The sequence below is a fragment of the Capricornis sumatraensis genome, chromosome 4 (assembly GCF_032405125.1).
Source record: "Capricornis sumatraensis isolate serow.1 chromosome 4, serow.2, whole genome shotgun sequence".
Classification (NCBI taxonomy): domain Eukaryota; kingdom Metazoa; phylum Chordata; class Mammalia; order Artiodactyla; family Bovidae; genus Capricornis; species Capricornis sumatraensis.
The window spans coordinates 132471789-132486388 of record NC_091072.1 but is presented as its reverse complement, the minus strand read 5'-3'; positions in this window follow the sequence as shown (position 1 = coordinate 132486388).

Here is a 14600-nt window from a genome sequence, read left to right as displayed (position 1 = left end):
TGTTTTCTGGTACAGCTATCTCAGAAACCTCTTGCATTTGAAAGGGAGTTTTTTTTCTTTTTTTGCTAGTGTTATTTATTTATTTTTGGTAGATGGCCATTAATGCTATTCTTTAATTTCATCTCAGTGGCAAGTGTGGAAAGTACAAAGACGAGTGTAACACTGTGCTCACTGAGATGCTCCCAGTTCCAAGGAGATAGGTAGGCAAACTCTTCCAATTACAATTCAGTGTGATAAGTGGTAATAGAGATTTGGCTAAAATACAATAAAAAATGCAAAGAAAAGAGCCCTTAAGAAAGAGTGTGTCTAGAAAAAATGATAAACCTCAAACTCCAGGATTACAGAGGCCAGTTAGTGAGGACCTTGATGCCCATGAAGACATAGTCTACACTGAAACATGATGATCACGGATAGAAAGGATTTGGTGAAGAAAGTGAAACTGTTAGCTGCTTAGTCATGTCTGACTCTGCCACCCCATGGACTGTATTCCTTCAGGCTTCTCTGTCCATGGGATTTTCCAGGCAAGACTATTGGAGTGGAGTGCCATTTCCTTCCCTTCTCCAGAAGATCTTCCCGATCCAGGGATCAAACCTGGGTCTCCAGTATTGCAGGCCGGTTCTTTACTTTCTGAGCCACTGTAACCTCAAAAGTAGTATTATGTTCATCTTGAATTCAAGTTTGAAGCAAGACCAGCGACTCACTCTGACAAGAAATCTAGAAGCCACCATAGATCCTTCTCATCTGTTTTCCGAAACAGTCAATCTACATCGCTATAGATTTCTAAGTATCTTCCTAGTTTTCCCCCTTCTTGCCAGCCCTGCTACTGCGTTTCTTTGGGAAGGAGATGGGAGAAGAAAAAATAAGAGGTGGTAGCTCTTCCTCTCCATCCCCTCCCTCCACAATCAGTTACTAATCTGATTGATCAAACTGAGTTCTCCATCTGTATCTCTGAGTGCCAGGGAGGGGACACACCACCTACCTCGAAGATTTTTGAGAACTGCATAACCAGACCAGTGATCTTTTTATGTATGTAGTGTGAAAGACAATTTTATATACAACGATTCATACAATAAGATCCTTTGGTATGGTTCAGGACACACCACTCTCAAAATATGGTACCTTGGCATCTTGAATGTCTTAAACTGAAGGGGTTGAGGAAACAGTAGGATCAAGAGGTTTTCTCTGACCTCCCCTCCCCCTATATCACCCTTCTTCCCTGAGAGCAGGTGACAAATCTCCCCTGTGATAGGTGCCCTTTCTTTACCAGGAGGAAGGGAAATGTGTATAAACAAACTTCTGTTAAGCTAACCTTTCGCTTTCTAACCACGTTTTCACTATCCGCTACTCCTAGCCCAAATCCCTGTCTTGTCAAATTCTTCACAAAGTTATTGTTTCTTGGTCTAAAAGTTATAAAGCTTCTCTCCTCTGGTCAGTTCTTTGGAGCTTTTTGTGAGGGTTCCCATGCATGTGTAAAAGTTTAATAAAATTTAATTAAGTGGTTTTAACAAAATTCTAATGATTCAATAAATGCTTTTCTCTTGTTAACCTGTCTTTGTCAGTTTACTTTTCAGACCCAGCCAGGGAGCCTTAAGAGGGTGGAGGAAAAGTTATTTCTCCCATATGCGAGTGTGTGCTAAGGGCTTCCCTGGTGGTAAGGAATCTGCCTGCAATGTTGGAGACCCAGGTTCGATCCCTGGGTCAGGAAGATCCCCTGGAGGAGGAAATGGCAACCCACTCCAGTGTTCTTGCCTGGAGAATCCCATGGACCGAGGAGCCTGGTGGGCTACAGTCCATGGGGTCACAAAGAGTCAGACATGATTGAGCGACTAACTCTTACCCCTTATGTGCATGTGTGCTAAGTTGCTTTAATTGTGTCTGACTCTGCAACCCTATGGATTGTAGCCTGCCAGGCTTCTCTGTCCATGGGATTCTCTGGGTAAGAATACTGTAGTATGTTGCCATTTTTTTTCTCCAGGGGATCTTCCCAACCCAGGGATTGAACCTGAGTCCTTGCATCTCCTGCATAGGCAGGCGGATTCTTTACCACTGAGCCCCCTAGGAAGCTCTGTCACCAGATTATCAACTGTTTCTAAAACCAAATTCATAGAATTTTAAAATGGAACAGAAACCTTAACATCATGTCATCCAAATGAATACCCAGAGTCTGAGTGACTGGCCTCAAGTTACTCTGTGTGTTAAGAATAGAACCAGAAAGAGCTTTGGTCTTGCCACTGTCTGTGTGCCTGCCTGTGGGAATACTTTCAATTCTTTTTTTTTTTTTTTTCTGGTTTTGTTCTTCTGTGGTTATGAAACCAGATTAATCTTATTAGAATTATAAATTACTTGAGTTTTTTTCATCTTTTTGTATACAGATAACGTAGTATCTGAAAGATACCTGTGTCTCTCATAGCTAGATACTTATTAAACCTGGAGTACAATATGAGCAAGGATTTAAGATTCAGATTTGATTCAGACCCTTTTACACACACACAAACACACACACATACATTATATGTGTGTGTATATATATATATATACACATACATAGAGAGACAGTCATTTTTCTTTATTTCCCATCTCTTAGGCATGTTTCCAGGACTTAAACTTGAAGCTGAGTTTCTAGTGGGTGGGTTGTCACTCAAGTTGAAGCTGTACTAGCAACATCTGTTTATAAAATGAAGAAGTGATATTGCTGGTTATCTCTAACTACAAGAAACAGATGTGGCCAGGGAGAGAAATCAATGCCTGTGGGGAAAGAAGAGAAATGAAAGTTTCATTGTCTGACCATTTATTGGATAATTGTAACTTGGAGTGACTTTTCTGTGTACATATTAGCTTTTCCTTTTTAAAGAAAGGTAATGATATTCTAAGTTATACTAGTAGTCTTGAAATGACCTATTTTGGAACCTAGTTGGGTATGAACTGGTTAGTTATAACCAGCATAATGTCCCTTGGTGCATCTGAGTGTTAGGCGTTTAGAAGTAGTGTCGTTGGTGACAAGTTCCTGGACTCAACCAAAAAAGGCACGCATTTTTACTTCCCTTGCCCTTGGAGGATGTTTTCTCTGGGTGTCTGAAAAACTTCAGTGATACCTTTCTGACTAACCATGTCGCACTCATGGAAAAATGTCTTTTTGCGCTTCTGCTGGGGGAAGGGGATAAATCTCTGAAAGGCGCCTCTGGTGAGTCTTGCCTTGGTAAGGGTTCACTCCGGTTAACTTGGTATTGAGAAAAAAATATTCACACAGACTGAATTATACACCAGATAAGAGCTCACAACTTTTGCCTGAAGGTGAACTTTCAGGCCGGCCAGCTCCAGCACAGCCAATCAAAAAGCAGAACGTTGCTACAGCACAGCCAATCAGAAAGCAGAGCGTTCCTACCGCTTACAAGGAGACGCCCTTGAATTTGCCTGGGTGCTACTTCTGCATGCCCTTAAGAGCATTGCCAAGGTCTTCATTGTGTGAAAGTCCTCCATCCGTGTTTCCCATTCCTGGAATCACGGCCTCTTACTGTTTGTGCTGCCACGGGTTTTCCTGATAGCTTCTTTTCTTATTTTAGAGACCCAGAAGAAGATGAGTAGTTTTTCTGCATTCTAGCCATTTTTTGTTTTTGTTCACTCTCTAAGTCCTGTCCGACTCTTTGTGACCCAATGAGCTGCAGCATGCCAGGCATCCTCTCCTCTACTATCTCCTGGAATTTGCTCAGACTCATATCCATTGAGTCAATGATACCATCCAACCATCTCATCCTCGGTTGACCCCTTCTCTTCCTGCCTTTAATCTTTCCCAGCATCAGAGTCTTTTCCAAAGAGTCGGCTCTTCACATCAGGTGGCCAAAGTACTGGAGCTTCAGCTTCAGCATCAGTCCTTCCAATGAATATTCAAGGTTGATTTCCATTTGAATTGACTGGTTTAATCTCCTTGCTGTCCAAGGGAGTCTCAAGAGTCTTCAGCACCATAGTTCAAAAGCATTATTCTTTGGTGCTCAGCCTTCTTTATGGTCCAACCCTCACATCTATATATGACTACTGGAAAAAACACAGGTTTGACTGTATGGACTTTTGTTGGGAAAGTGATGTCTCTGCTTTTTAATACACTGTCTAGGTTTGTCATAGCTTTTCTTTCAAGGAGCAAGTTTTTGTTAATTTCATGGCTGCAGTCACTGTGTGCAGGATTTTGGAGCCCAAGAAAATAAAAGCTGTCACTGTTTCCACTTTCCCCCCATCAATTTGCCATGAAGTGATGGTACTGGATATCATGATCTTTTAGCAAATAAAAGATAAATAATTAAATGGAATGATAATGCTTGTACTAACAATGAAATAAATGGTCTCCTGCCCCTTCTTGTCATGCCCAGTCCAGATGCAACTGTGTCATCTTCCTAAATTCTTGAATTCTTCTGATGCCTACCTGCTCCTTCCCTTCTTTCTTTGCACTCATTAAAATATGAACAACAATATACTTCTTTAAAGCACATCCATTTGTAAGGTGCAAAGTGTTATCAGGCTTCCCTGGTGGCTTAGAAGGTAAAAGAATCTGCCTGCAGGAGACCTGGGTTTGATTCCTGGGTTGGGAAGATCCCCTGGAGAAGGGAATGGCAACCCACTCCAGTATTCTTGCCCGGAGAATTTCATGGACAGAGGAGCCTAGTGGGCTACAGTCCATGGGGTCGCAAAGAATTGCACACAAACTGAGTGACTAATACACATGCAGGAAGTGAGATATTTACCTGGGAAACCCTGGAGCCCCCGAATGTTTTCTTAGAGTTCTATAAATCAATATTCATCAAGGAGTTTGCTTTATATAATTAAAAAAACTTTCGTTTATTGTAAAAGTACTATGTGCCAGACATGTAATACATCAAAGAAGCACGTAATACATGCAATTACACAGATTAACAACAATTTAATACTTATTTTACTAGCAGTAACAAATTTAATCCTCATTTCAAGCTTGTATTGTACTCTTATTATCCTCATTCTACAGATGAGATAACTTGAGACACAGAGAGGTTAATATTCTGACCAAGATCAGACAGATAGAAAGCAAACTGTTTTAAAATTTGAAGATCATTCTTAAATTTATAAATCTACAGATTTATAGGTACTTGTTTCTTATAAAATATATTACTTTAAATATTACAAGAAATCTGGAAGATTACAAATATTCAGTCATTCAGAAATATCAAGTTCTTATTCACCTATCCCCATATTTTGAGGCATATGTTTTTTACTATGAGAGAAAAATCTTGCATAGATACCTCTTGTACATAGTCATTATGCACATTTTTAGTTCCTTCCTCACAATCACTGAAAATGAAATTAGCAAAGCTTATGAATGTACTGATTTCTAGAAGGCTTGTGCCCTTTTCTGCTTCCCAGCCCTTGTACGTCTTAATGTTTTTTTTTTCAGTTTGCTGTATGAAAATAGAATATGTTGTAAGGTTACATAATTTTGATTATTGTTTAAGATATATCTTTTGAATATTTGTGGAGGATGTGCTTTTGAGGGAGTTGTTTGTTTAACTTTCTGTATCTCTGCTCATCTACTGGAGCGGACATTTGCTTTTTTCCACTTAGCAACTATTTACCTTGTAAAACCAGCCTGGAGTTCTCTGTCCTGTTCTCACCCCATCCTCTCCTAGGATCCATTTCCTGCTCAAGAGAAGAGTCTGTCTGAAACTAGAACCAACCAAGAGAAATAAAAACTGGGGGAGGATGGGCAAGAGAAAAAACCAGATGATAGCATTTGAACACCTCATCTGGAATTTTTCAGGTAAACAAATCACTGAGCAAAGAAAGGGTCCGTACTGACACTTTCTTTTGTTCTCTTTTTTGACCACACTGACCTTATATTTGTTTCAACACCAAAATATCAAAAGTATAGCTGATTTTTTAAACCTTCTTATTTTGAAGTAATTTTAGACTCACAAAATGTTGCAGAATCACTTGGAAAGCTCCCACGTCTTCATCACTCAGCTTCCTCTGATTAACATCTGATTTAACCTTTGTACACTGTTAAAACCTTTGTACATTGTTAAAACCTTTGTACATTGTTAAGACACTGAGATTGGTACAGTTCTATAAATGAAATTACAAAAATTAAACTATTCATTCAGGTTTCACTAGATTTTATATGCATTTCACTGTTTTTAAAATATATACATTTCATTACATTGAACAATTTGTGCAATGTCCACAGATAATTTCTTTAACTAGAAAACAAACATAATACATACTCTATATATACTTTAAATATATCAAGCTCTACCAAAGTTTCTAGGCAATGTTGATAGACTTGAATAATGCCTTTCTGTTAGAGTAGAAATGTTGCCAAGAGTATGTGCTTCAGGCATTTTGGCATGGAATGTGCATTTAAGTTAGTTATTATGTGTTGTTGCTTATCTAGGGCAGGTTAAAATGCAACTTTCTGCAGTGCTCTTGTGTACCACAAAAGACTTTATTTCTACTGCTCATCCATCTGGCTATAATCGGTTCTCTTAATGGGTTTTTGAAAGCAGTTTTCCTGCAGCTGTGTTTACCTTTCACTCTAAAGCAAAAATAGGGTAAGAAATACGTTTCTCATCTGCATTTAAAATTTAAAAAGCCTTTAAAAAATATCTCATTTTGTTTTCTCTGATACTAGCTTATAGAGAAAAAAAAGAAAGAAAAATAAAAAAACAAAACTGAAAAAACAAATTGCAGAAAAACAGGTACAGAGACTTGCCTGGCTGTCCAGTGATTAAGACTGCATGCTTCCAATGCAGAGGACAAGGGTTCAATCCCTGGTTGGGGAATTAAGATCCCACATGGTGTGCCCAACAAACAAACAAAAACATCTATTTAACAAAAACAGGTGCATTAAAAGCAACACCTAAAATCCAGAAACTTGACATTGCTCATTAAATGAAAAAAAAAAGTGGGGGGGAGGGGTGCTATTTGGGAGTATAGCATAAGGGAACTAGTATTTATTAAGACTTGTGTATGTTAGATACCACACTGATTGCTTTCAATGGCCCAACATAATCTTGGCAATATCATCAATAGTGAACTGATGCTATTGACCTTGAGACAATCATCTAATAGTATTTAATGAAGAAGGGTGATGATCTAAGGAGGCAACAGAATCAGTAAAGTCAGAGGTGGAAGAAAACATCAAGCAGTTTATGGCTAATCGATAATATACTGTCAAGTCATCTTATTTCACTTGTCTTACTTTTTTACATAAATGGTGAGTAATACTAGAAAGACCTTCTAGAACTAACACTCAAAAAAGGTGTCCTTTTCATCAAAGGAGACTGGAATGCAAAAGTAGAAAGTCGAGATACCTGGACTAACAGGCAAATTTGGCCTGGAGTACAAAATAAAACAGGGCAAAGGCAAACAGAGTTTTTCCAAGAGAACTCACTGGTCATAGCAAACACTCTCTTCCAAAAGCACAAGAGACAACTCAACACATGGACATCTTTAGGTGGTCAATACTGAAATCAGTTTGATTATATTCTTTGCAGCCAAAGGTGGAGAAGCTCTATACAGTCAGCAAAAACAAGACTGGGAGCTGACTGTGGCTCAGATCATGAACTCCTTATTGCCAAATTATACTTAAATTGAAGAAAGTAGGGAAAAGCACTAGACCATTCAGGTATAACCTAAATAAAATCTCTTATGATTTATACAGTGAAAGTGACAAAAAGATTCAAGGGATTAGATCTGATAGAGTACCTGAGAGTTACGGACGGAGGTTCGTGACATTGTACAGGAGGCACTAGACCATCCCCAAGAAAAAGAAATGCAAAAAGGCAAAATAGTTGTCTGAGGAGGCCTTACAAATAGCTGAGAAAAGAAGAGAAGCTAAAGGCAAAGGAGAAAAGGAAAGATATACCCATCTGAATGCAGAGTTCCAAAGAATGGCAAGGAGAGATACGAAAGCCTTTCTCAGTGATCAGTGCAAAGAAATAAGAGGAAAACAACAGAATGGGAAAGACTAGCGATCTCTTCAAGAAAATTAGAGACATCAAGGGAACATTTCATGCAAAGATGGGCACAATAAAGGACAGAAATGGTATGGACCTAACAGAAGCAGAAGATGTTAAGAAGAGATGGCAAGAATACACAGAACTATACATACAAGATCTTCATAACCCAGATGATCATGATGGTGTGATCACTCATCTAGAGCCAGACATCCTGGAATGCAAAGTCAAGTGGGCCTTAGGAAACATCACTATGAACAAAGCTAGTGGAGCTGATGGAATTCCAGATGAGTTATTTCAACTCTTAAAAGATGACGCTGTGCAAGTGCTGCACTCAATATGCCAGCAAATTTGGAAAACTCAGCAGTGGCCATTCCAATCCCAAAGAAAGGCAATGCCAAAGAATGTTCAAACTACCACACAATTGCACTAATCTCACATGCTAGCAAAGTAATGCTCAAAATCCTCCAAGCCAGGCCTCAACTGTACATGAACTGAGAACTTCCAGATGGTCAAGCTGGTTTTAGAAAAGGCAGTGGAACTAGATATCAAACTGCCAATATCCGTTGGATCATAGAAAAAGCAAGAGAGTTCAAGAAAAAACATCTGCTTCATTGACTATGTTAAAGCCTTTGACTATGTGAATCACAACAAATTGTGGAGAATTCTTAAAGAGATGGAAACACCAGACCACCTTACCTGCCTCCTGAGAAATCTACATCCAGGTCAAGAAGCAATAGTTAGAACTGGGCATGGAACAACAGACTGGTTCCAAATCAGGAAAGGAGTATGCCAAAGCTGTGTATTTTCACCTGCTTATTTAACTTATTCAATTTATATGCAGAGTACATCATGTGAAATGCCAGGCTGGAAGAAGCACAAACTGGAATCAAGATTGCCAGGATAAATAGCAATAACCTCAGATATGCAGATGACACCACCTTTATGGCAGAAAGCAAAGAAGAACTAGAGTCTCTTGATGAAAGTGAAAAAGGAGAGGGAAAAAGTTGGCTTAAAACTCAACATTCAAAAAACTAAGATCATGGCATCTGGTCCCATCGCTTCATGGCAAATAGATGGGGAAACAACGGAAATAGTGACAGACTTTATTTTCTTAGGCTCCAAAATCACTGCAGATGGTGACTGCAGCCATGAAATTGAAAGATGCTTGCTCCATAGAAGAAAAGCAATGACCAACCTAAATAGCATATTAAAAAGCAGAGACATTACTTTACCAACAAAGGTCCATCTAGTCAAAGCTATGGTTTTTCCAGTAGGCATATATGGATGTGAGAGTTGGATTGTAAAGAAAGCTGAGCACCAAAGAATTGATGCTTTTGAACTGTGGTGTTGGAGAAGACTCTTGAGAGTCCCTTGGACTGCAAGGAGATCCACCTCATCAATCCTAAAGGAAATCAGTCCTGAATATTCATTGGAAGGACTGATGTTGAAGCGGAAACTCCAGTACTCTGGCCACCTTATGTGAAGAACTGACTCATTGGAAAAGACCCTGATGCTGGGAGGGATTGGGGGCAGGAGGAGAAGGGGACGCCAGAGGATGAAATGGCTGGATGGCATCACCAACTTGATGCACATGAGTTTGAGTGAACTCCGGGAGTTGGTGATGGACAGGGAAGCCTGTCATGCTGCAGTCCATGGGGTTGCAAAGAGTCAGACACCACTGAAGGACTGAACTGAATATTAGAAAGGGTTAAAAATATATAAAAATGTACAAATTAGAAAGCAAAAGTCTTCAGTTTCCTCATCTTCTAATTCTTCTATTTAGAAATAATCACTATTAACATTATTGTGCATCTTTTCTGTCTCTACTTCTTAAAATTAAATAACAATTAAATTTTTGTTAATTATAAATAAACAAATCCTATTCTTTTTCAGAAGTAAATTATTTTTCATTCATAATAATAGTTCTATTTTTAACTAATTATATTTTCTAGTTTCAAATTTGAAAAATCCTAGATTGCTAGTTAGGAATGAATAATTTACCGAGATCAGTATTTTTCTCTTCCTGTTTTGGAATTTAATAAAAATTGTTAAAATTCATTGAGTGATTACTGTGTAACTGCCTTACCTAAATTAATGTATATAAACGTTTCATTCCCATAAGACTCCTTTAATCCAGTTGCTATTACTACAGAGTGGTCAAATCAATTGACCACAAAGGTACTAAGTGGTGATGGTAAGAAAGAACCAAGCTCAGGAGGGCATGAAATTATCTATGTTAGTCTGTTTGATGTAGTTCTACAAGTCAGCTTTTTTGGTTCTCTCTCTGCCTCAATTTGTAGTTATTATAGCTGCCTTTTCAAGTTTTTTGAAATTTCTTCCATAGTTTCTAATCAACTTTCAAGTCCATGCCAGTATATTTAAAATTTTGGAAATGATATTTTCATCTTTGGAAATTCCCTTTGGTTCTTTTCATAGCCGCTCTCTTGTTTATATTCATATTTTCCTTTGTGTCTTTGAGTGTGTGCATGTCTGTGTAAAGTTTAACCATTTTTATCACTTCTGCTTTCTGTTTGGACTGGCTGAGTGTTTCCCTGCTTCTTCCCATAACTAGCAATTTTTCGTTGGATGCTGGACATTGTAATTGTGAATGCTACCATATTAAAGTCTCCAGACTTTGCCGTGTTCTATGGATACAGAGTTGAGTGTTGAAGTTTGGGGCCCAGGTGGTGCTAGTGGTGAAGAATCTGCCTGCCAATGCAGGAGACATAAGAGACCCAGGTTCTATCCCTGGGTTCAGAAGATCCCCTGGAGGAGGACACAGTAACCCTCCAGTATTCTTGCCTGGAGACTCCCATGGGCAGAGGAGCCTGGTGGGCTACAGTCCACGGGGTTGCACAGAGTCGGACATGACTGAGCAACACACACACACACACACACACACACACACACACACAGAGTTCTATGGTAGCTTTAGTCTGTGGTCGGATTACATGTCTTAACAAGGTGTTAGATTTCTAGGGTACGTACTGAGACCCTGGGCCTTCAGTAAGATTTCTACACAAAGGCTGATCAAAATTTGAATACCATCAAATCTCATTTGAGAGTCCCTTGGACAGCAAGAAGATAAAACCAATCAATCCTAAAGGAAATCAACACTGAATATTCACTGGAAGGACTTATGTGGAAGCTGAAGCTCCAATATTTTGGCCGCTTGATGTGAAGAACTGACTCATTGGAAAAGACCTTGATTCTGGGAAAGATTTAAGGTAAAAGGTGAATGGGGCAGCAGAAAATGAGATGGTTAAATAGCATCACCAACTCAATGGACATGAGTTTGAGAAAACTCCAGGAGATAGTGAAGGACAGAGGAGCCTGGCGTGCTGCAGTTCATGGGGTCACAAAGAGTTGGCATGACTGAACGACTGAACAACACATCCCATTTGGATTCTGGGAATCACCCAGTTACATTTCTTGGCAGTTGTTCTTTGCTGACCACGAATCTTATGTGGGTCCCACATATTTCAGTCACCTTAAGCTTTTGAATCCCTGTTCATTGAATCCAGTGAGATGTTAGTGCTTTGTGTAGATTCTTGCTAACACTGTGATCAAAAAATGTTTCCAGGAAGAAAGTCAGGTCAACAATTGGCTCAATTTAAGGGTCATCTTTTTTCCTCGTTTAAAATCTGGATCATGGTCTTTTTATACCTCTTTTCCAAAGTCTAAAAACTGTTGCTTTTCCTATTTTGTTTACCTTTTGGTTGTTTATATTTGCACGTCCACCCAGCATCATTTACTCTACTGGAGCTCCAAAACCTTTTAATTTTTTTTAAAATAATCAAGCATTGAGGAAAATCCTCAATTTCCCACTATATCAGTATAAAAACAGGTAGACTCTTTTTTGTGTGTGTGGGTGTTTTTTTATTTTTTTAGCTTTGTTGCTTTAATTATTTTTTAAATTTATCTTTTATTGAACGATAATTGCTTTACAGAATTTTGTTGTTTTCTGTAAAAAAAAAATAGGTGTTTTAAATGGTTAAGATGCAAGCTTACATTCCTGGCACAATATAGTTAGAAGCATTTTGGAGGATTTTGAGTTTTCCTTTAAAACTGTACCACATTCATCATTTTGAAATTATAATACTGGGATTTTTAAAAAGTATTCCAAGTGACACACTTATAACCAATGTTTTTCAAACATCCCATATAGAAAAATTCCACTTCAGTGGGCAAGGGATAGAGATTAAGAGTCTGTGTATTTAGTAAATATCCAAGTGACACTGGTACAGGTTTCCAAAACATACATTTTGTGGAAAACTCTTCTAAACATCTAAAGAGTCTCAATACTTACCTTTAATTTCCTAATCTCACCTCCTTTACTCCACTCCTGAAAGAAGGCATATATATGTGTGTATATATATATTTAAACAGGGCACAAATGTATATTTCAATGCCAAATGCTTTGATGAAGGTGATAGGCAAACAAAGGAGTCAATGAAGGTTGTGATCGATCACAAGTATACAGACTGTCTGGCTTTGAATCCAAGCTCTGCCACTGTTAGCTATGTCAAAGTGCATGGGCAATGTAATTTCTCTGAACATTTCTCACCTGTAAAATGGGCACAAACATGGCATCGTTTTGTGGGTGAAGCCCAAATTAGATAAAATATGTGCGGCTTATTCTCTAAAACTGAAACCAAGGGGAGAAGGGGATGACAGACGATGAGATGGCTGGATGGCATCACTGACTAATGGACATGGGTTTGAGTAAACTCTGGGAGTTGGTGATGGACAGGGAGGCCTGGCGTGCTGCATGGGGTCGCAAAGAGTTGGACACAGCTGAGCGACTGAACTGAACTGAACTGAAGAGAGAACTAATAATTTCTGGTCTAAAATTCTGGGAAACTTTTCTTAATTCCAAAGGTGGGGGGAGTATCTCCCTTACTGCTCTCTTTGTACCTTACACATATATCCATGTGGCCACATCACTGGTGCACCTGAGCCGGTGAAAGGCTTTCTGAACAGGTGTGATGTTCTACAGTTACTCACCAACATGCAGAGTCTGTTAATTTATCCGTGAGCTCGAACTTCTAGAAGCCCATCTTCCATCTCTGTATTTTCAGTGCTAAAACAATGAAGACATATCATAAAAAACCATTTAATGATTCATTTCTTTTAAGTGCTTGGATGAATGATTATATGAATATATGGGAGCTTCAGGCCCTCTTGCTGTTGCTACTTTTCCCCCCCCTCTTCCTCGTCCTCCTTCATTTTCATCTTTGTCTTTGATGTGTTTTAGCACACTTATGCTTTTGTGGTCCTAACCTCTCTTTCTAGGCTCAGGTTTAGAGCAGGCTGGGGAAAGAATGTTTACAAAGCTTTCAAAATCCTCCTGAGCTCAGGTGGATGCTTTAAGTGTATCAGGGCAACCTGAGACTGGTGTCTCTACTTTGGATGTTCCAGTAGCATGAGGAGGAAAGGTTACCCTAGGGCATCCTCTTAGAGTTCTAGTTGCAAGGATATAAACCTGTAAGAGGACAGAACAAGAATCTGTACTGTGTGTCGTTTCATTCCCTCATTCCTGGTGCACAGTAAGCATTCAGTAAATATTTGATGAATATAATTGTTTTCATCTCTTTCTATGCTATTACTATGCTATTTTAAAATTTTATTTATTCTTAATTTGAGGATAACTGCTTTACAATTTTGCTTACAATTACACTTTTTCCATTAACTGTCTGGGTGGCCTTAAAAAAATGCTGTGTTTGCTTTAATATTTAGTTTCCTTATCTGAAAATTAGGAAAATGGGAGGACACAGCTCATAGGGTTATCAAGAAGGTTGACATAAATAAATGGAGATGAAGTACAACCACTAGTTAGATATACTTATTCTATATATATTTATGTTTCCATCTATTACAAGCATGCTGGATTATTTATGCCTCTTAAAGTTAGATGTGAATTTATGGTGGTAGAAGTCAGGCAGGATGGTTGTTAGGAAGAGTTTTGACTGCAAGATGCTGTTCACTGAAAAAAATGTGCAACCTAAAAGTTGAGATTTATTATTGGGTGGACATACTGAAGACTTAAACCCAGGAGACAGCCTCTCAGATAGCTCAGGTGGACTGTTACAAAGAGGTAAGGAACGAGACAGACTTTATGCCAGGTAGTCAAACTTCAAAAGATTACTGTTAATTAAGGAAAATCAGACATCTCACGTTAATGAACTTAGTGCCTTTCTGTGCGTGGCAGATCCAAGAGTCTGGGCTCATTGAAATCGTTCCTTTGATGCAGTTGAACCATACAGGGCCAGTGTCCTGCTGTTTTCCTTCCTGAATCCCCTCGGGGTACACAGGATGGCTGGGCTGGCTGATGACTTAAAGGCCTAGTACCACATGCATCACTTACTGATGTGGCAGACAACACTCCTGTCCACAAGGCCTCTATGAGACTCCTGATTCCAACAATGCTGTCTCTAGACCTAGATTTTCCTATGCAGTATGTTTACTTTGACAATTATCATCTCTATGTCTATGATTTACATGTATTTCTGCAGGTGTATTATACTGCAATATTAATTTGCACACAAAATAGTAAAGAAAGAAAAAAGGAAAATGTAAATATTATGCACATTTGATTCAGAGTGCCTTGCAAACGTAAATTCC